General features: G+C 36.7%; 1 long non-coding RNA gene across 1 annotated transcript in view; it reads right to left on the bottom strand.

Moving 5' to 3' along the window:
• Positions 1-12,557: 12,557 nt before the first annotated feature.
• The window catches only part of LOC144050920 (uncharacterized), a 30,848-nt gene continuing 19,519 nt past the window's right edge, over positions 12,558-23,886 (bottom strand). Inside the window, exon 3 of the long non-coding RNA XR_013293965.1 lies at positions 12,558-13,164. This is a non-coding gene — a long non-coding RNA (uncharacterized LOC144050920). The remainder of the gene's footprint in view (positions 13,165-23,886) is intronic.

Raw genomic sequence — 23,886 nt, 5'->3', positions numbered from 1 at the left:
TAATTATTGCCTGTCGATTAACATTATCTACAAAGTTTTGAGGCAATGTCACACAATTCAACGACTAAAGCTTCATGTTGACCTAAAGTTGTAGTAACTTTTCAGTCTTGGTACCGAAGGTCCTCGGTTTACAACGATCCCGACCAACGGCGTAAGAAAAAAAAGTTGGCACACTCAAGTTACCACCGTATTTATTGTTTTTTATTTGATTGTTTTATATTTATGGCCCAGAAGTGTTAAAAATAATTAAAAAATAACTACCTGCATTGGTCTTTTTAAAAAAACTTGTTATAAAAATGCAGTTTTCAAGTCTCAAAACAAACACTTTCAGAGGGCACACCAAAGGTGGTCCGCTTAAATGTACTAACTGAAGAGGGTCTTCTGCATAGATTTAGTCATAACTGTTTTAATTTACTTATTTCCTCAGTAGAACTTTTATCTGTGGATGTGTCTTTGTAAGTGCTGTGAGTCCGCTGTAACTACACACTTGCGAGAGGACAGCCATTTGTCTGTAAACTTGCTTGTGTCCAGAATATTCTGTAAAATAAATCCTTCGAAGGACCTGTTCCCCCGATCTCCAGTCTGTATTCAAAAAATCAACATTCTCTCTACCCGAACAACAACGAACACGCGGAAGACAAAGATAGTCTTCTAACATAACCTCCAAGCAAGATCTTCTTGTGGCCCTGATTAATTACCATACGGCTACATTTTGATCATTAATCACTGTGGCCTTAACAAAGAATAGTCCTCAAAAAGTTATCGCTTCCAAAGTAAAGTTCCTGCAAACTAATTTCACTCCATGTAAACTACAACTTGAGCTTTCTTCGTACCATTTGTAATCTTCTGTCCATGACGGTTAGGTTAGTTTGGGGTTATCCAATCTCCAAGACAGGAAGTCTTGAGATTGGCTAAGCCACTCCGGGATGATTGACAGCTCATGATAAACAGATATTTCCACATCTGCAGCTGCTCGATGATCAACGGTTGCCAATCGACGACATGTGCATACTTTCCGAAAAACCAGCAAGATTCAACTTTTCAATCTATTTCCTGCCATCTTTTGTGAGGATAGCATCTCATTCCAAAGGACATCTTCAGTGGTGCTTGAAACCGAGCCACTCCGGAATGTGGCATAAATGAGCAGCCCGAGATGAAAGAAAGCGGTGCGGTGCGAGATCCCATTTGATTGATTTCTTATCTACCAGAGTCCTTTGCAGTGTTTCTGAATATATCTGCCTTTTGGTCCAGTGCCTGAAGCCAATGAGAAACTGATATAGTGAAGCAGATGGCGAATGTAGTGTGTCATCACTGATTACAAGGGAACAGGTGGAAAAACAGAACATTGTAAATGTTTATTATCCTCGCCTATCATATTTAGTTGAAATTGTAAGGTTAGTTATTTTACCTTATTGTGAAGAATTTGGAATCAAGTATAAAGGAGATAGAGTATTATACGTTTTTTGTTTTTTTTCACAATTTAAAAAAGTTCCAAGGTTTTTTGGTCAAAACACATACACAAAGGATCAAAAACTACTTCAGAGCTTCAATTTACACTTTTTTTTTTTGGTTTGTTTGTGTGAGGGTGATTGTGTCTCATGCAAATGCCAACAACATTTGTTACAATGACGCAAAAAAAAAAAAAAAGTCATTAAAACATACAGTGTTAAAACAGTTTTTGCTTTGACATTTAGAAATATTCTCAAGGAGTACGACAACGATCCGAAGACAATTGTGGCAAAAAAAGAACACGCAGGGTATTGATTTGGCCTTTGATCTCAGCTAACTTGGCCATCACGTGTCAGACGTCAATATGGTGATCTCCTTCAAAATGAACACGCAGCCTCTGCTTCACAACATGAACTTATCCTCCAGACAGTCAACACTGGTTAGAGCTTAATTGCATTTGGAGGTCAGCGTTGCTCGTGGCCAAGCGGAGGAGGCGTCGTATGAATGTGTGTTTAAGAGCTCGCCCGCGTTCATCAGTGGCAACCGGCTGTGACAGTGTGAGCAGGCTTGCAATGAATGCTGCCTGCGGAAAACTTTCTAAAGTATTCCAACAGAATTGCTTTGCAGTTTGCATGGAACAACTGAGTTGATTAGTAGTATTGGGACACCCATCCATCAATTTTCTATAGCGCCTTTCCTCACTAAGGTCATGGGTGGGGTGACAAGATTTTCAAAACTAAAACTGGGACACTACAATTACTCCCAGCCATCAATGAAGCAACCCCATTTGCTCCCGGCTGTTTTACTGGATTTTGTCGGATTTTGCAAGACCCACAGAATATTGTGTTCTACTTACCAAAAGAAAGATTAAGTCTCTTCTTTTATCAGAAAAAGTATATTTCTATCTGTTTCTGTTTTGCAGTAATTAGCATTAGAATATAGCTAAATTTCATCATTATTCACAAATCAGTTTAAAACAGTGGGGAAAACAGCTTTTTGCAACATGGCCCTGGTTGATCTCTTATACTCTGCTGCCACCTGCTGGCCGTTTTTGTAATAACTACCATTGCTTCAACCATTCTCTTGAGTTTAGCGGCTGCATCAAAGCCTTCTGTATGCTCTAACATTTAAAAAAAAATAAAAAACGCCTAAATACGTCTTTGGGAGCATGGTAATATTTAAAATAGAACGTATTCATACATTTTTGAGAGCAAATTAGTTAAGCGGAAAATAAACTATTACAATAAATTCTCACCATGAACTATTTACAACAAATTTACTCGCTAGTCAATCTGGTTGTGTTGTTACTTTAGCTAATGCTAAATGCTATCATGTTCAACAGTTAAGCAGTTGTAAATAAGTCAATGCACTCATCATTATCCAACCTTTTTTACTCTGTTCCAGCAACTACTTGAAGCTGACGTGCCATTTATTTTGTAACATTGGAAATATGCTGCCAAGAAAACCTCAGCTGGGTCTTACTGGCAAGCGTAGCATTAGCCTAGTAGGACTATATTTCCCATGATTTTTAGTCAATAAAGCAGGAAGTAGTTCTTGTTCTGGTATGATGGAAACATGCCTGCTTGTGAATTAACGGTTAAATTCCTGTTTAATTGGTTTATCATATAAATCACTATGACAACTGTTTGATTGGCATACACAAACAATTGGCTTGCTGAAGGGTTAAGAAACAAACAAACGGGACACCGGAACAGGACTTGCGTAAAAGTGATACAAAACGAAGGGGCTTGGCAAAATTGACTGTTCACTTTAGACTGCGGCATCTGTTCACCTTAGTCATTGGTTAGCTAGAGCCTGTTCCATCAGGTTTTAGTGGAGAGGTGGGGTATATTGCATCCTGGACTGGCCAGCAGGGCACATAATACAATAGTAAAAATGTGATTTAAAGTTACACCCTTTGAGGGGAAAATCAAATTTATGAATATAAGTCAGCTGTTTTCAAGTTTTTAAAGGACGTATAACTTATCCTGAGCAAAAAAATACAGTGCTACAATACAGGCCGTTTTAGTTTGATTTAATAACAACAAACCAAGCGGCCTCACCATACATAAAAAGTACATTTCTTCTCTTTTCAGCCAATCTAACTCACTGCTTGTACTGTTTCAAATGGTTGACATATTTGGTAATATTTATACAAAGAGTGCAAATGTACATATATCAATATAACGATTAGGGGCGTTTCGGCAATATATCGCGATGTTACAGCACGCAATTTTCGAATCGATTCAATATACAGCCGAATCGATTTTTAAACATCATTTTTTAAAATGGAAATATTCCACAAAACGTCTTACTTAGGGTTAGGATTCACACATTAAGCATGAAAGAATGTTATATTAATGGAACATTAAGCCTTAATATTTTATTTCATTGCTGTTCAAACCTGAAACTGACTGCAACCTGTTTGTTAAATGCAGTGGCTCATTTATAAGCCAGAATTTTCAGATTTAAAAAAATACATTTTCATACAAATCATACAAGTTTACTGATTAGTATTTTCAAAATTTGAGTAAAAAAAAAAAATAATCGCAATAATCAATTTATTTGTATCGGGATTAATCGAATCGAATCGTGACCTATGAATCGTGATATGAATCGAATTGCCAGGTACTAGGCAAGCCATACCTCCAATAACGATGAATTATAACATACCCAATATGTACACTCTGTCTGTCAATAAGCTCTGAATGACCTGGCCAAAGTTCCGCAAAATTTCATTATGATAAAGCATTTTCCTGTTAGGTGGTTCGATTAGGTCAGGCTTAATGCGAAATCAGTGTGGATCACCTCCAAAAAAACTAAATGCTCGCCATCAAAAGTGATGTCACGGTGTAAACCACCTCCTTGACGCGATTGTCAGAACACAGCAGTTCTTTATCCCAGCTGGCTTAAAAGACAATTCAATGTCTGAATGGAGTCAATCCCTTCCACTCACCTCCTAATTGCATCTGAGTAACATGAGATTGTTTTTATCTTCTTTGTGGAAGGATGCTCTGCAGCAGTTTGGCTCTCTCCCCCAATCGGTTCATTTGGTGTAGATTAACCAAAAGCGTTGTCAAAGTCAGGGTTGATTGAAACTTCAAATCAATAGTCTGGAACAGAGCTGCACCTTTCTTGAGTTGTTCATCCTCCTGTTATGTTGTGGCTCACGTTGGCCCATTATAAAGGTAAAAGTTCTGAAACAAATGTGAAAAATGCATTAAAATGTTAGTTATGCTCTTATTTATATTAGGAGGTTAGGAAAGAATGAACAGAGCAGGGGAGTTAATATTTATTTTTTTATTTTTCAGGCATTTCATGACTTCAATTTAATTACATTTAGATGTACTATTACATACATACATACATACTACTATTCAATGACTATTAGTTTAAAAAAAATAAAAAAAATATATATATATAATAATCATACATATACTCTAATATAACAACAAAAAATATATAAATAAATAAAAATGTAGAACCCAAAGGTTTTGTCACAATATGTTTGTCCATGGCATTTCATGACTTCAATTTAATTACATTTAAATGTACTATTACATACATACATACATACTACTATTCAATGACTATTAGTTTAAAAAAAAAAATATATATATATATATAATAATCATACATATACTCTAATATAACAACAAAAAAATATAAATAAATAAAAATGTAGAACCCAAAGGTTTTGTCACAATATGTTTGTCCATGGCATTTCATGACTTCAATTTAATTACATTTAAATATACTATTACATACATACATACATACTACTGTTCAATGACTATTAGTTTAAAAAAATAAAATAAAAAAAATAAAAAAAATATATATATATAATAATCATACATATACTCTAATATAACAACAAAAAATATATAAATAAATAAAAATGTAGAACCCAAAGGTTTTGTCACAATATGTTTGTCCATGGCATTTCATGACTTCAATTTAATTACATTTAGATGTACTATTACATACATACATACATACTACTATTCAATGACTATTAGTTTAAAAAAAATAAAAAATATATATATATATAATAATCATACATATACTCTAATATAACAACAAAAAATATATAAATAAATAAAAATGTAGAACCCAAAGGTTTTGTCACAATATGTTTGTCCATGAGGTGCTTATTGAGTATTTCATATGACTGAAGTATCAAACCTGTTGAATGATTTGATGAATAATGTAGTACGCACATCTATTAAACATAATAAAGAAAGCAACCTCGGGAAGCTGCCAATTAACTTGCCTGATGCATTGCAACAAGTGGATGGCACGGTCCATAACAACTAGTAAATAATAGAAAAGGATGAGATGACACTAGACGATTGCTGTCATGTACATTGTTTTGGTACACACGGCCCTCAGAAGGACTGTTATGATTGTTTGAGACAATGAATAAACAACATGTTCGGTAAGTGCTGTTTGTTCAGTTACATAGTGAAAAAAAATCATTGCTTTGGGTTAGTTTCTTAGACTAAGTCCACAGTGACTCGTTTTAACATGGGATATACAATACACACAAAAATACTGTAATATTGTAGTGTTAATGCTGCAAGGTACATACAGATTTTGGATCAACATATGCCACCATCCAAGCAACGTATTTTCTTTTCTTTTTTTAAGTGTGAGTCCTAGATTGGCCTGCCAGCTGTCACACGTTGAAAAAGTGTGGTGCTTTATGAAGCACAAAATATGATAATAAAATTGTATTAGTTATTTAAAAAAAATAAAAATTAAGATTTGAAATTGTTCATTAAAATTGCAACAGTTTTTCTTTAAAGGATCTTTGTGCAGTTCGTCACTTTTTTTACTCGTGACTGCCACCTCTGGCCCAAAGTGTAACTGCAGCATCCCAATTGTGTAAAGTTCAGTGTCGTGCACTAGCTAATACCACAGGCTAATGCTAGCACAACGCCACATGCCCGCTACTTCGCGGGGGCGCGCATGACGTCACCCTCCACCACTCCACCCCTCCCCTTCCCCAAAGAAAGTGGAGTGTGTGGGTCCGCATACTATAAAGGGGAGATAAAAGCTGATAGGTCCAGTCAGAGTAAAACAGTCAGGGCTCTTCGTACTCATCTGAGCATTGATGGAGCGTGCATGATGTAGAAAAAGTATTATTATTACCTTTTTAAATGCCACATTGCACCTTTAATATATATCCTCATAAAACTATAAAAAAAAATAAAATAAAAGTATAATTCAGTCATTTTTTTCTTGTGGAATTATAGGTTTATTCTTTTATGGTAATGTTTGAACTATTTGGGAAAAAATGCTGACTTGTGTGAAATATTTAACATTTCACATACAGTAATTATGAGTGTGTTTTATTTTACTGTTACTATTTTGCTCTCCCTACAGTTTTGTCTTCATTCTAATTTCTTATTGTCAATTTTTGTGGTTCCTATGAAAACATGATATTTTTTTTTCCCTATCCCTATAAGTGCAAGAGTTCCTAAAGTGAAGTGATCACTGCAAGTGCGTGGGAGGTGAAAATCGAACTCGTTTTAGGGTCGACCCTCCACGGGGAGACATCGACATCGCACCTCGGGCTCGTTCCTGGTCCGAGGTGGCGTTCGCTGTCTTATTATTACCGCCTACACGTCCTCAGCTGGATGGAAAGCGACTTAAGGAGATTTCATGTTACATAATAACTAGTGACAGCCCATCCTCGACAGCATCACACGAGCGTAGAGGGGCGTGCGGGTGCCAAGCGAGCAAAGTGTGGTCATCTTGTAAACAATGATAAATAGCTGCTATTTGCAAAACAAGCGACACTCATTACCACACCACGGCTACAACAAATATATTAACATGGATTGGTGACATGAAGCCTGGGAGCCTCCCTCAACGCAGAGTTAGGATAAATTGTATTCTCCGGGGAAATATATTATTATAGTCAGACCGTTTGCAATGTGATGTATTGGTTAGGTTTACACATGCCATCCAGCGTGGGAGTGAATGATCAATTTCATAGACTTGGTTTCCTAATGCAAAGTGGCGTAATTGCCACACAACCACAGTGTTGAACCAATGAGATCAATCTTGATGTGTTTTTTTTTTTGACTGGGCTTTAAGGTCACAGCTGGGATTCGGTATCATAAAGGAAGAAAATGCAGGCAGGAACAGATTTAATGGTAATTAAAATAAAACAAAAAATGCTGACAACAGACGGTTGAAGATTCTCAAATAAATTGGATTATGTATACAGAAAAAAATTTGATATTTAATAATACATTACATCTTAATTTTTTTTCTTTTTAGGAAAGTGCAACATCATTTGTCTTCTTTTTAGAAAAATGCAACATCAATCGTTCGTCTCCTTTTTAGGAAAGTACAACATCAATGGTTTGACTTCTTTTTAGGCAACTGCAATAACTATTGCTTGTCTTCTTTTTAGGAATCAACAATGCAAACAAATATGACATTTGAACAATGTGAATTATTATGCACTGTAAACAACGTTATTATTTGTTATTGCTTTGGCTGAAGCAACACTCCATTTTGTTCCAATTGCATCAGGATGATTGACAATCATCAATCTTGACTTTATGTCACCCCCACCAATAATATTTTACTTTTGTGGTAAATATACTGTAGATGAGTGATGTCTTGAAAATGACACAAAAGCCTGATATTGACAAGCCCTTTACGAGCCAGTGTTACATTTCCGTTGAAATCAATATTTGACCCATGGCCCACTTGCCTGACTTTCAGCGTGACTTTGGCATTTTATCTTCATGATGTACAGTCGGTCTTAGTGTAACTGCTCTTCCTCGGTAGCTCCGGGTTATAATCCCCTGTGAGAAGTTGGATGATTCCTAACCTTTTGAGCTTTTAAGCTCCAACTAGTTTCGCCCCCATATATAACGGAGTCATTTTAAAGCGCATGATTTCAATTCAGGAACAAAAAGACTCAAAGGTGCATTTTCAACAACCTCTTCACATATTAAGTGGATGTGGATGCTTTAGGATATTTTTGATCCGGCATCATTAAGTACGGAATCCTGGCAGTAAACACGACAGTAAATCCTCTAATGAGGTTCAAGTAAAACCTATTTATCCATCCATTACCTATGATCCGCATCAGTGGCGCAGATGGGATTTTGGACCCGGGGCGGGGGGGGTACACACAGGGACAAACAACCATCCACACTCACAATCACACCTATGGACAATTTGGAGTGTTCAATTAACCTGGCATGCGTGTCTTTGGAATGTGGGAGGAAACCGGAGAAAATCCACGCAGGCACGAGGAGAACATGCAAAGTCCACCCATGAAGGCCGAAGCCTGGACTCGATCTCACGTCATCTGCACTGGGAGGCGGACGTGCTAAACCAGTCAGCTGTTCACTTTACATTTTATTTAAAAAGTCCACAAACCTTCTGCATGGACTTTCCCAACTAGAAAAAAAACTATTGGTGTTGCACTTTCTTTAAAAGAAGACAAGCTGTTGACATTTTACGTTCCTTAAAAGGAGGTAAAATGAACTGTTGATGTTGTATTTTACCCAAATAGTAAAGATTTAAGTTGTTATATAATACCAAGCGTGTATTTTTAAATTAGTGCATTATTGATTACTTCATTTATATTTAAGAAATAAAATAAATAAATAAATAATAATAACGTAAGAATAATTGACAGCTTAGTATTTTGATTTTAAATGTCATTACATGTAGTCCCAATGTAAACTGAATTTACCAAACCATGTCTTTTCCAATGTCTTCTTTAAAGACGAGATCGATTGTTACTCTCGAAGTGTGCTTACTCACCTTATGGAAGAGATTGTGTGTGCGTACAGGAGTGATGAGAGAAGTGATGAGTCGCACTTGCTGACTGCACGCTGTCTGCAAAGGAAATGGGAACTGCCTTATAATCTGCAAACGGCAACATCTTCACTGCCAGATCTACAGGAATCTTCCAAATGTGCAATTTTACTACTTCGGTAACTGCTGAAATGATGATGTGAGAGGAGTGAATGGGGCTTATGCGTCAAATAACATGATGATTTATAACACATTAAACCAGAAGCCAAACTGCAACTCTATGCGGGTACTTTTCAAATGTCACATTTCATCAAAAGCAGTAACTACAAAGGCACTCGGTGGAGCGCAGACTTCATCCGAGGCTGAATAACTCTAAACGTATGTCTGTTTGATGTGTAGGTTATTTGTTCACTTTGTACCTGTTTGTATTCATCATGTTACCATATAAGTTACTTGCGGCGTAGCGATTCAACCGCCTGACTTCCGTGCAGTCATCGTGTTTGATTTGCCGCTTACTAATAGTGTGAGTGTGAATCTGTATCTATCGTTATATGTGCCAAGCGATTTACTGGTGACAATTCCTGGGTCAACTGAAGTACAGGTGACCTTTGACCATGAAAAGGATAAGATGTATGTAAAACGAATTTGCTTGTTTTTTAATTGTTTTAAAATAATATTTTTGTTGTATTTTTACTGTTTATTTACCATGGTGTTTTTTTGTATTTATTTTGCACACAAATAATAATCAAAATTAAAATAAAGAAATAAATACATTAATTAATTAATAAACAAGAAAAAATAAATAAGAAATTTAATTTAAAATTGTAAAAAAAAAAAAAAAAAAAACTCAAAGCAAAAAAAATAAAATAAAATGAAAATTCCTAAACTATATATGGTTTAGAGGCATATATGGGGCATTCATGGGCGTAATAAATTAAAATAAACAGGGTTCTTGCTTGGTCTAAATGTTGTCTAAATAATCACTGAAAATTCAAATCACCAACTGCTAAATCTATAATAGCATTACGTAATATCTTTTTGGTCCAAAACAACAATAAAGTGAGAAAATACGCTAAAACGGGACACTAATAGATACAATTACCGACAACTCGCACGCTATAGCGCACGTAACATATCACACACACCAACTCAAGGACCTAGAAGATATAATCCGACAGCGTTAATCCCGCCAGTAGTGTACAAGTGGGAGAGTAATTCTCGCATCCAAACTAAGGATTAACTCCACATGGAACACACGCGTAGTGTACACTGCGGGTGTTCACATGTGCATGCCTGCAGGCTTACGCTCACACACATCACGGGATTTACTGTTATCTGTCGTTTGAAACCTGATGATGAAAACAGTGCAAAACCACTCACTCAATCAGAATCAGGCAAAATCGGCATCTGTACTCACGGTCCGTTTTTTGTCTCTGTCACACATCACCGCTCCACAATGTGTGTGATACACTCCGACTATGTACCACTATTATACCATCGGTATTCTGGATGATTTTTGTGCATTATGCGAAAGTGCGAGTGGCCCGGAGGCACCCTTTAGCGTCAAGCTGCGACAGAGCAGAATGTTGTTCACGTTCCTCGTAAATCTCGTGCGGGGAGTCGAACAGCGGGCTTCTCCATCGTAATCCGTGTGTGTGTGTGTGTGTGTGTGTGTGTCTTCTAAGTGTAAGCGTATATGTGTTTGTAATTAAGTGTTGTGCATTTGCATATTTTTACATTTTTTTGGTGCATTTTTTTTTATTCTATGAGCATGCCAATGATTTTGGAAGGTGTGTGTGTGTGTGTTTGTGTTATGTGGTCAGGCATGTTAATATTCAACACTGTGTGCGGCCAGTCTGTCAGTGTAGTGACACCTGGTCATGCCTCCGAGCGCCAGGAGTCTTTCTGATAGCACACACACACACACACACACACACACACGAGCGCGCACACGCACACAGCCTATCCCAGCTGACTGAGTGAGAGGTCACAAATCAATTGCAGGGCACATATACACAAACAGCCATTCATGCTCACATTCATTTATTTTTCAGCAAGCACATATGGTATTTTTTTTTTAAGGATGGGCAAGGACCAATACCAGGTATCGGTATCGTGTCGAAACAAGGCCTTATTTCAAGGTATTGGTACTTGTAACAGATACTAGTATTTTGTGTCCGTTTTACGATCAGGCACTAGTAATTAGAAGAATAGAAATTTGCCATCAATTTCATGCAATTTTAAAGAAAAATACTATATTGTGATAGATAGATCTTTTTTTTGCTAGGATTTTTATGTTTCAAAAGTACTAGTATCGGTACAAGGTATCACATTGCTGACTACTCAAAAGTTGAGTACCCGTACTGGTAACAGCCTGAAAAAAAAGTGGTATAAAATGTCCCAATTTTTTTTATGACAGTAAGTTAAGTACGTATATATAAGTTAAAAAATACACTCCTCGTTCACATACAGTGAAGCAAAGATCACCGCTAGTTTTCTTGCTGTAGTGACTTAAATTAGCGGTATTTAACTCATTCATGCCCAGCCATTTTCACTGAAGCAACCGCCCTCGCTCATGACTGTTTTACTGGATTTTGACTGATTTTGCAAGGCCCACAGAATATTGTGTTTGATTGCTATAAAAACATTGAACCTACCCAAAGAAAGTCTTTTTTCATCAGGAAAAAAAGTATATTTCTATCTGTTTCTGTTTTGCAGCAATTAGCATGAGAATATAGCTAAGTTTCATCATTTTTCAATCTGTTTAAAACAGTGTGGGGAAAGAGCTTTTTGCAACATGGCACTGGTTGATCTCGTATACTCTGCTGCCACCTGCTGGCTGTTTTTGTAATAACTACCATTGCTTCAACTGTTCTCTTCAGTTTAGAGGCTGCATCAAAGCCTTCTGTATGCTCTAACATAAAAAAAAAACATACAAAACGTACAAATAGGTCTTTAGGAGCATGTTAATATTTAAAATAGAACTTATTTATACGTTTTTGGGAGCAAATGAGTTAATATGCAATGCAAAAAAAAATACCTTAACCAAACTAATTACATTTTTGGTCGGAATCTGGATAACGGTTCAACAGACCTTTACTTTCTGCTATTATCGATGTGATGTCATAACCATGTGTTTTGTTGAAAACACTACTTCACTTTTTTATTTTTATGCAGGATCATGAGTGACCGGCGGCAACAATGAATACACAGAGACTGATATACTGTGCTAGAATAATTGTGTCCTTTATTCCCTGCAAACAGCAATCAACACACTTCAACGCTAAGCAGCATAATATAATCATCATCAGCGCTGGTAGAACGAGCTGCTTAACGGCTGGGCGAACGTACGTATCCCTCACCTGACTCTACCCGGACCGCGCGCCGCCCTCCCCCAGGCACCCTTTCTATGAGTCGTGTCCTGCTTCGAAAACATGCTTCCGAAATAGGGAGGACTGCAGGTGTCCTGCCTCGAAAACATGTTTTCGAAACGGGGAGGACTGCAGTATAAACAAGGTAAGAGTTCCCAGGCTCGATTCCGCCAACAGTTCAGCCTTATATAAGAGGTGACATGAGGACATATCAAACCATGATTATTTTCCATTCATCATGACACAATGTTATTGCTAGTGTTGTAAAAATAAATAAATAATGGAAACTTTTAAAAAATTGCAACCATGGCAACACTGTAAATAAAATATATCCAGATCCATTTACCACCTTTTCTGGCAATACAATGTATGCAGGAGGCCAAGTTAGTCTTGCTTTCGATCCGCCATGCGAGCGAGGTTGCTGAATATATGCCCCAGTAGTATCAGTGGCTCTGCTGCGCTTTTGTATCGGTAATCCATGGCGCTGTCCGTGGTGCTTAAGTCCCGGACGGACGCGTTATCCCTGCTTCCTGTCAGCTTCACCTTCGACCTGCGCAATCCCCCGAGGACAACACACTATAAATATCCTATGCTATACCGCATGGCCTTTAAACAAGCATGAATTTGCACATCTCTTCATTTGCTATTTGTCAAATATTGCTATGGCATGTTACGTAAAAAGACAGTTAAGGTGGCAAAATTAAAGGAGAGATTCATGTATATTTTCTCAAATTTGTATGTGTATTTTTATTTTGGAATTTATTGTTCAACGCAATTGATTCTATGATTGCCTTCCAGGTGGCTAAGTACAGTATTCAGCTAATGTTGTCCATTTCTTAACCGTAATTAAACTCGCTAGTCATTAGAGCAGACGGAAAAGCCGCTACGGGGACCTTAATCACTAAGTTGGCAACACCAACTGTGCTTTTGGAAACTACTGTAGCTCCTCTCTCTTTGCAGCCATGTTGTTAGTGGAAGCAGTGCTTTTCAGTGGGAGGGAAAAAAATTCTCTTTAGATCCAAAAAGTTTGAGAACTGGTGTTTGTCATACAAATATGGACCGTAATTGTGGTTTACTGCTACCTTAGCGTAGTTTAGTGACACAAATTCAGGAAACCAAGTATGCTCTATTATTAGTGATCAAATTCTTTCACTTTTACGTAACTACTGTATATTACAGATTTTAAAGGGAGACATTTCTTTTTTTTCTTTTTTTTTTTTTTTCTCAGGAGAGCTCAGTATTGTTCATTCGATTTGACATCATCATTGCTCTCCTTTTTAAAAAAAAATAAATTAATTAAAAAAAATTTAATAAATGTTTTTTTTTTTAATATATATACATATATACACATATACACACATATATATTTCTTTTGTATGTGGGTGAGTATGTGTATTTGTGTGTGTGTGTGTGTGTGTGCGTGCGTGTGTGCGAGCGTGTGTGTATTCATCAGTTCACCTAAAGCCCATTAAAAAAAATCCCATACTAATAATATAATATAATAATAAATTGCCAAATGCAGAAACATCAATGTAAGTTATCACGATGTAGTGGCTCTCGCTAACAGACAGAATTAAGTAACCGGAATTAGGTTAAAAAATTCTATATACGTAGACCATGTTTCTATAAATTTTGATATTTGTTTTTTATTTGAGGCAGATATTTTTTCCATTAAAATGTGATTTATGAGGAGGTTAGACCATTGGTCGATATTCAGAGTTTGTTTATTTTTCCAGTTAATAAGAATTGTTTTTTTAGCGATAGTAAGGGCTAAAAGTGTAGATTGAAATTGTTTATGTGGTAAGTCAGTTGTTGTTAGGTCACCTAGCAAACACAAGTTTGGAGATAAAGGTATCCTACAGTCCAAAATAGCGGAAAGTTTTTCTAAGACTTTAGTCCAGAAATACATAACCGGAGTACATAACCATAAAGCATGAACATAAGTGTCTGTAGTGTTTTGTAAGCATTGGAGACAAATGTCGGAGTCTGAGAGTCCCATTTTCTTCATCATATATTGAGTAATGTATGTTCTGTGAATAATTTTATATTGGATAAGTTGTAAATTTGTGTGTTTTGTCATTTTAAATGCGTTTTCACAAACTTGAATCCAAAAGTCAGGTTCCGGTGCTATAGACAAGTCTGTCTCCCATTTCGAGATGGGTAAAGACATTTTATCAGTATATGAAAGTAACTTATATATATATATAAAGAGAGACATTTCTGACTTAGCAAGTTGTCTTTGACCTCTAGGAATTTGGTTACATCGAAATCCACAATAGCACAACAGATGTAATTTGCCGAGTTTCTGAGCTTCAAGGAACGATCGTTCCGAAGTCTGCGTGCATGTGGTTCTCAAGGACTTCAAAATGAGTTGTTCACTAAGGTCAATAAGATATAAATATTGATTTACAGTAACTGCAGTGGAGGAAATTGACCCCAAATAACGTCTTGTAATTTATGTTCACTCCCACTAGCCACAACATTACGTAATAGATCTTTGCACTAAAATAATCCCGTCTCTATAAATAATTCTACTTGTAATTCAAAGTATTGTCCTTATCATGTATCGAAACAAGGTGACCACAATATTGCCAACAGCTCTCAGTGGGTTGCAGTGATTCGATTTTCACATTCAAGCCTATTTAACATTTATGCGTCATTAGCATAAATAAGTCCCGAAATGCACTTGGGAAACAGAAATATAACTTTAATATACTCTTTATGATGGATACAGAGGAGATCATTAACATTGCAGGATTTGTTTTTCCAAAAACTTTTTGGGGAATTACATTTTATAAAGAGTCTGTAGTTAATGATTATGTTTATGCATTTAAAAGAACTTCACGAGCCAATTGAACAAAATGTATTTGCATTTGATTTTTACAGCGTAGTGACTTTTTGTAAATTCTAAGACTGAGTTAAAAATGGGGGTTGAGTCTACTCTATACTGTATAATAAAACTATCCCTGGTCTCTATGAAAGAGTGCCTCCAGTTTTTGTTGTTGATGGGAAGAAAATTTAGATCGGACTCTTTCTTGCTTAGAATTTCTATCTTTTTATCTATCTATCTATCTATCTATCTATCTTGATCCTGTCATGCCACTAAAACGAGTAAGCAAAATAATTAAAATGGCTCTCGGCATTAAAACTGTAAACCAGAAATGAAAGAATAAATTATATTAATCTGCCATGGTCAGATTCTTACTTGCAACCCTGTATTTAGTCTCAATATTGATGTTCCAAAGTGTTGCTGCAAGAACAGAAATATCAATTTTAATGTACCATTTATTATGGCTGCAGAGGAAATCATTAGTGTAGCAAGAAAAAAAATAATCGAAAAACTTTTTGGCAAGTACAGTATATTTTATTAAAAAAAAAAAAAGAATCAGCAGTTAATAATTTAACTTAGGCTGCATTTTCGAAATCACTCCAGTGGCTATTGGAGCACATGTTTTAATATTTAATATTAATGGAGGAATTTGATATTGAGTTTTGTAGTAGTCCGTTTTTTGTGTGAACTTGTGACAAAAATGGATTTGAGTTGTATTAACATTGTCATTCACACACTTATTTATGTACTTAATTACTCTAAGTCTACTGTATGTGTATAATCACTAAGCCATAATAGGATTTGTTGAGTCTAATGAATTGATTTGAATGCTGCTCCACATGAAAGTTCATTCAGTCAATTGGAAGAAAGGTTGGATTTGCTTTTTATATTTTCACTGATTTGTTTTCTTTTTCTTACACGCGTGTAGATACATTCAGTGATTAAAGAAGTAAACAATAAAAATCATAGAAGAAAGAAAAAGACTTATAAAATAAAAGATTATTTTGTGAGTTAAGTCATCCTTCTTCCATCCATAAGTTACAGTGCCTGCCAAAAGTATTGGAACAGCTTTTACTGCAGCCTCTTTGAGTTCTTGTTTGTTTCTAGTGTGGTTTCCCCTTCAGTCTCCGCTTCAGGAGGTAAAATACATGCTCTATTGGGTTATGGTCTGGTGATTGACTTGGCCAGTCAAAGACCTTGCACTTTTTCTATTGATACTGTTAAATGTTTTCAGTATACAACAAAAACAAAAGAAATGACCTTGCTGTTCTAATACTTTTGGAGGGAACTGTATGACAGCCAGAAATAATGTGAATGGTTTTATTTTTCTTGTTTTTACAAGATTAAATGAGTTTATCCTGGAACCAGTCCGTGACCTGGTTGTTTAGTGAGCTAGTTTGGTGAACAGCAGTGTCAAAAAAGCAACAGCAACAAATAAATTCCCTTAGAGAGAGGTGCATTCTCTAGGAAAAAAAGAGGGGAAAGTGTGTCATTATCATTTTGTTGCTCAGGAGCAAAAGGAAGACACAATAACTCTTTCTCGTCTGGTCAATAATCCTTACAATGGATCAATGAATGCTGTCCCCGTCCCTCTCCAGGTGAGCAAAGCGAACCACAAGGCCAGAATCAACTCAGCCTTAACCGTAAACCATGGTGGCTCTTTTCGGATCAAATAGACCATCATTTGTACTTAGTGGGTCCAAATAAAACCGATGCACCACATAAGTTTTGACACTGTTTTTTTTTTTCATCCACACTCAAGTTTTAGAGTGTCAGTAAGGTGGGGCTTTAGGACCCAGATGCGGGAAGGCAGAGCAAGGAGGCCGAAGTGTAGTCCAAGAAAAAAGGTTTTAATTTCTAATCAAAAAGGCTATCTTCAAAGTACAAAATAAATTGAACTAACAAAACATGAATCTAAACATGGCTAAACAACTTAGGCAAATCTAACAGCATGACATGGTTCCTGACAAAGCCAAAAAGGACAGCGTGACGTGGAGAAAGACTTTCAACAACAGCAACAATGAACCGACACAGACAGGGGGGAGACACCCGACTAAATACACCAACACTAATGACATAACAAGACACACCTGGCTGAGGGTACTGATTGGATGACACATGAGGGTAATGGGGAAACAATCATGAATCAGGGTTGACACACACACCACACGAGGAAGGGCAAGTGACCAGAAACGAGAGCAGTCAATTTTCAAACTAAAACAGGAAATGACAAGACAAGGGGAACACACAAGGAAAACAGAAGCTAAACCTGACAGGAACTAAACATGACTAGAAATAAACATGACATAGAGATTGTTTTGATTGCTGTTGTTTGTTTTTGAATGGAAATGAATCTCACGTTACAAATTTGGACTTTCACACTAGTTTCAATTACTACCGGAAAACACATTTTTTTTAACCAGGTTTATTCAATGGAATTAGTTTGGTTAACGTATCTTTCAGCGAGCTGCTCAAAATATTTGCTGAATTGTCAATTTTCACTTGTCTTTTGGCTGCTCGGTGATAAAGCGCTGCCTCATTGAGTGAAAATACAATCAACACTTTTTACCATTGGTCTAACAACAAACAAAAATGTTCCAAAAATCGTGGATGCTGTAATTTATTGATCGTGGCTCCCAGAATCAAAATACACAGCGGTCTTCTAAAAGTTTTGTCCTGACGAAAAGTTGAAACCCACTTAGAGAACTTCAACCAAGATGGCGGCAAGATGTTCCGTACTTCAAGTGGCCTCGCCAACTGACACAACAATAACAACCAACAATTAAATATCCATAATGAGCCTGAGGAAATGCACTAAAAGCATTTTAATTGAATTACAACCCTCTAAAAGAAGTTATTGCCTCATCACAGCATGCTCGCAACCAGTTTGCATGACTGGAGTCTGCCTGTTGATCTTATTCCGAATATTTAATTATTATGTTGACATGACTAATTCATAGCATATAAACCACGTGCATGTTTATAGAGTACATCTTAGTCCACAATGCTGTTTGTGTTTATTTACTAAACAGTAAATCGTACTGCTGTAAAAGTCATATGCAGCAACACACACTCGCGTCGTGGTCACACAATACGAAATGAACGGCGATGCTCAATAATGCAACGGATTTTTCACTAGAGTAATGCTAACGTTAGGATTAAGGGAATTTAATAATTATTGTGCTGTATAAATATTGCATATACACATACAAACCGGTAGATCATTTTATTGTATCTTTCGCAAAGTCTGGTAAGTTTAAAAGGGCGATATAAACAATACTACAAGAGTTAACTTATAAATACAGAGAGGAAAAATCTTACTTCAAGAATTAAGTCGAGATAATATATGAAATATGTCATGTTACAAGAATTCATTCATAATTAAGAAAAAAACTGATTACAAGACTTAAGTTGCATGAGTGAAGTTGTAATATAAGAAAAAACACTTTTGTAGCACGTGAATAGTCATAAATATTACGTAATTGTCGTAATTGTAAGAAAAAGCTGAGAATAGTGCATGAATAATGTTATAGATATTAGAAAAAAAATATTTTTAATATTACTTAACTAATTTTACGAGAACCAAGTTGAAGTAACAAGAAAAAAAACTCACCACAAAATAAAGACATAATTTACAAGACATACGCATATTTCAAGAATAAATTCATATTACATCAATACAAGAAAATAAAATATTACCAGGATAACGTAATATTAGGTTAATACGATTATAATTACAAGAAAAAACTCATTACAATATTTCAATTTGTTTGAAATTTTGAACTTTGACCTACTTAGGCTGTATTAAGTCAAATTTGATGCCACATAACTTATATTGTAAAAAAGACTTCAATTAAGCTATCAAATGTGTTTATCCTTCTCCAACAAAGGAAACAATTTTTTTTAATCAAGGTTGTTACATCCGTTAGTAGTAGTCATCTTAGTTTCTTATCTTCATCTCAAACTTCCACGATGCTCTCCAAGCACATCCACTGGAGAGGGTGCGGAGGCCATTTCCTCCTCCAGTGCAATTAATTTAAGCGGAGCACTGGTGGGCTACGTTCAAACACTTGTGCATGCCTACGGCAAGCAGAGATTTAGTTTTTCATGGAGGACTGAAAGCGTCTCCATTTGTGCTTTAGCCCAGTGGTGGTACGTGTACACTCTCCCACGACAGCGGCATCCAAGGGCAATTTTGGCCCAGATACTGAGTGGACTTTTGCCAAGAGTCAGCCTTCAATGCTACATGACCAAATAAATGTGTGGTGCCTTTTGACACACAGCACCAGCACTTCCACCTTTTCATCATTTGACAACTGTGCTTTCTTTTAAGATTGGACTATACTTTGCAAAATAACAAAGCAGTTCTTCATTTGGTACAGCAGTAGCCCACCTGCAAAGTATTGGCTTTGGAACCACTAGTTTGAGTCCTGCGGTGGACAAAAATGTGACAATGGTAGTTGTTGGAAAGATACTCTCCATGTGCCCGTGAGCAAGCCATTGTCTCCCCACCAGAATAAAAGCACATGCTTTCCTTCAAAGTAAAAGGACATTTCAAATTGTACGTGTGTTGTGTCTTTTTCACAGACTTCAATAACATTCACAAGTCCGATTCATGCCTCTTTTGTATGGCTGCTTTTATTCACAACTGACACGTAGACTGAGAAAGTCATGATGTTGAGAATCCGCATGAATGTAAAGTGTGTAAGTCCGGGCGCTAAAAAAGGACTTAGGCAAGAAAGAGAGCAATCCGACAGCTCTCTTTTCCCCACCTCAGAAAAATACTTCCCTACTCCTTCCATTACAGCCTCATAGCACAAAACAAATTGGATTTGGATGCGGCTATCATGCCTCCTAATGCCTGCCATATAGTTTTGTTGTTGTCGCTCTTATTCAGTTGTTCTACAACTTATTGAACTAAGTACCAACTCAAAAAGTATTTAACTATGCCTGACGTTAAAACAGTTGTGTTTAAGTGTTCATCAAAAACAAAGCATTAGTTTTATTCCTAAAAACTGAATTCATATTATTGTAAGCCATAGTAACATGCATGGTTTGAACATTAATCACTCCCTGACATTTTTACTGAAGCGACCCCCTTCGCTCCAGGCTGTGTTACTGGAGTTTGACTGATTTTGCAAGGTCCACAGAATATCGTGTTCTATTGCTATAAAAACCTGGACAGCAACAAAAAGAAAGATTAAAGTCTCTTCTTTCATCAGAAAAAAAAGCATATTTGTATCAGTTTCTGAGCTTGTTGCAACATGGACCTGGCTGATCTCTTATACTCTGCTGCCACCTGCCTGCCGTTTTAAAAATAAATAAAATACATTTAACTTCCATTGCCTTAAGCCACCTCTTCATGTCAGAAGCTGCATCAAAGCCTTCTGTCTGCTCTTGCATTAAAAAAAACTTTTAAAAAACATGTAAACATGTTTTTGGGAGTGATGAACAAAGTACTAAAAAAACGTTTTTACATGTTTTTGGGGTTTGAACGCGTTAACACTGTCCTTAAAAATGGGATAATAAAAAAATAACTATACTATTTAAGGTTTTTTTTATTTAACTATAGGCTACATAAGTATTTTTTGTGATGCATATTATTTATATATGATGTGTGATGATGTGTATATTTCTCCACTGTGGGATAAATAAAGGTGTATCTTATCTTAATGATTTAATCCAAATGTATTGCACATAAATGCTAAAAATTACAAGTAAATGTTAACAACACAACAAATACTTCTTATTAAATAAAAACATATTGTAGTATCTGAATGAGCTTTTTAAGGTATTTTCATTGCTGTCAAATGTCAAAATGGCTCAATTTGGACCTCAACAGTACATCAGCGTTAAAGAATGTTCTGCGGGGCACTCTATAGGGAAGGGTCAAGTCAACTATGTAGATTCCGTTGCCTGGTGGTTTATTCTCAAATTTAAGATGTTTTTGTACACGTCCTCTCATCAATCAACACGTCGCTCAAAGTGGGCTTTCCACTTGCCCTCAAACGGTAAACAAAACAACATGCTAACGAACAGAGACCCTGAAGTGCGGCTTTCCCAGTGCACCTCAGCACCCACTGCCCCGCTCGCTCCCTTACATGTCAGCTCCGATTATCAGCAGTGCTTGCTGTTCGCTTCAGGAGCTTCTATTTTCGATCTGTTTTCCCCCCCGTTTGCGAGCGAGCGAGCGAGCGAGCTAACGTGGCCGACGCTCACTTGTCATTCTGATGTAATCTGCTCAACTCTGATTATTAAAATCGGATGTTGGGCGGAAAACTAGGCCTCCCGAATGGTCCATTATGAAAATGTTGGTCAAAGCACGCAACTACTGGTTGTGTTAGTTGCTACTGGTTGTGTTAGTTGTATAGTATTAGTTGTGTTAAAATGGCCAGAGGTGTAACTTTGGCTGAGCCAAATGCCCCAGAAAACTGGAATTATTGGCACGCCTACTAAAGTCCCTAAATCTGTCACAGAGGCTCATTACATCCAGACAACCCCCACGCTCTTCAAACTGTTAAGTGATGTTTTATGTCAAAAGATAAACGTGATAAATTGGATTTTGTCTTTTCACGTCTTTAAATCAATTTTTTTTTAAAGTGCATTGCTCAGATCTCAAAGTTTTTAACTAATTCGTGGTTGAATAGCCACAAATGTACTTCTTGAATTAAGCAAGACTACTCACTTCTGAAGACTACCGACAAGATACAATGGTGGTGGAATTGGGAGTTGTTCGCAGGGCAGCGTTTTTGGAATGTCATTAATCAGATCGAAATAGATGACGCATTTGGGGCTAGTTATTTTTCTCATTTCAAATACCAAACCTGAGTCTCAGAATATTGGACTGTGGGGTCATATCAAGGCGAGTCCAGCAATAATGCAGAAATGATATGATAGCCTCACTAGCAGGTCTCGTATTAGTATCTGGGGAATGCTATGGTATGTCATGAAGTAGTAGCCACTCCTCGATTCATTTCTTTATTTGGGATTTCACTTTAGTGACTGCATTTTGCATTAAAACGATCACAATAGCTTCTTATAACAACAGCTTAGTTTGAAAACTGTCTGTTTTGCAGCTTGTGTAGGTTTGATTTGGTATTTTTGACAAGATTTTAGTTTTTGTTCATTTTTACCATGGTGCCATTAACCACGTTTCATTATCTTGTCACAGTTAGTGAGTTTTTTTTTGTTATCTCACAGCAGTCATTTTGACAGAAAAACAAGAACTATTTGGATAAATACAGCTTTACATTTTGGTGATAAAAGTAAGGTACAGATCCAGAAATTTATTTTTCTATTGAGTCAGATTGTACTGTTTAACCCCAACCTGGTAACCACCCATCATCACTTTGCCAATGTCTCCACTGCACGTGCCACATACAGTGTGGAATTTGGTTGTCGGGTGATGAAGTGCTGCCACCACGAGTGAAAATATAATTTCACCTTTATTGGGACGCTCATACACTTCACAGTTAGCACTCTGGCCTCAAAAAGTGCCCACCTGCCAGACATGGTAATGAAAGTTATTTTGGAGTTAACAGACCTTGAAGTGAAGTTATAAACAAAAGGTGACAAGTGTTCTAAAATATTTGATCTCTGGGTATTTTGATGAAAAAACATGTCCTAAAATATCTTAAAATTGCTCTAATTTTGTTATAGATTTGAATGTTTGGCCTTGGTGGAGGTCTGCAGTCCACTGAAGTAAATAGTTCTACATATGAAGCAAGTTGAGTGTGAATAAAATAGTTTACAGTGGGACCTTTTTGCTCCACCATGAGTCAAAGTGTTGAAATCTAATTTCCAAGTCGGCGATTGTCAGCAGAGGTGCAAAATGGATCTTTTTTTTTTTTTGCTTTAATCTGATGAAGTGTCAGCTCGTTCCACTACATGCCGACCACAGTAATGAGACCCACCCACACACACACACACGCACACGCGCGGCCACCCAGCCAGTATGGCAGCAGCTGGTGTGGAAACTGACAAGTGACGAGACCTACAGAGAGATAAAAAAAATAAAAAAAAGTACATGTGATGTGACCAAAGTGACAAATGCGCTGCATCTCATCCGGACGGCTCCGATGCGACTGCGGCCAAAGTGTCAAATCCACACTGATGTTAGATACACGGAGGAGCTTTAGTAGACTTTGATTCATGGCCATGTTTACTGCTTCAGAGTTGTGTCACCTTTCATCACAACACACAATCTGTTAGGTGCACTTGCAGGTAATACGACTTCCTCCTCTTCTTTATCAAAGCTGTTTAGCTTCTCACTCTCATATTCAGGACACACTTTTTTTTTCTCCCACTCAGTGCAAAGAGCAAGATTAACAGAGCGAAAAGCGTGTAGAAAGTTTTGGAGCTTTTCTTGTGCCGTCTTAGCGAATACCAAAATCAATATTTGTGTTAAGAGTTGAGGCTTTCAAGCAGAGGTGAGCCAAGTAA

This window comes from Vanacampus margaritifer, chromosome 4 (assembly GCF_051991255.1).
Source record: "Vanacampus margaritifer isolate UIUO_Vmar chromosome 4, RoL_Vmar_1.0, whole genome shotgun sequence".
Classification (NCBI taxonomy): Eukaryota; Metazoa; Chordata; class Actinopteri; order Syngnathiformes; family Syngnathidae; genus Vanacampus; species Vanacampus margaritifer.
Note: the sequence above shows the minus strand (reverse complement) of the source record. Positions and strands in the feature narration are given on the sequence as shown.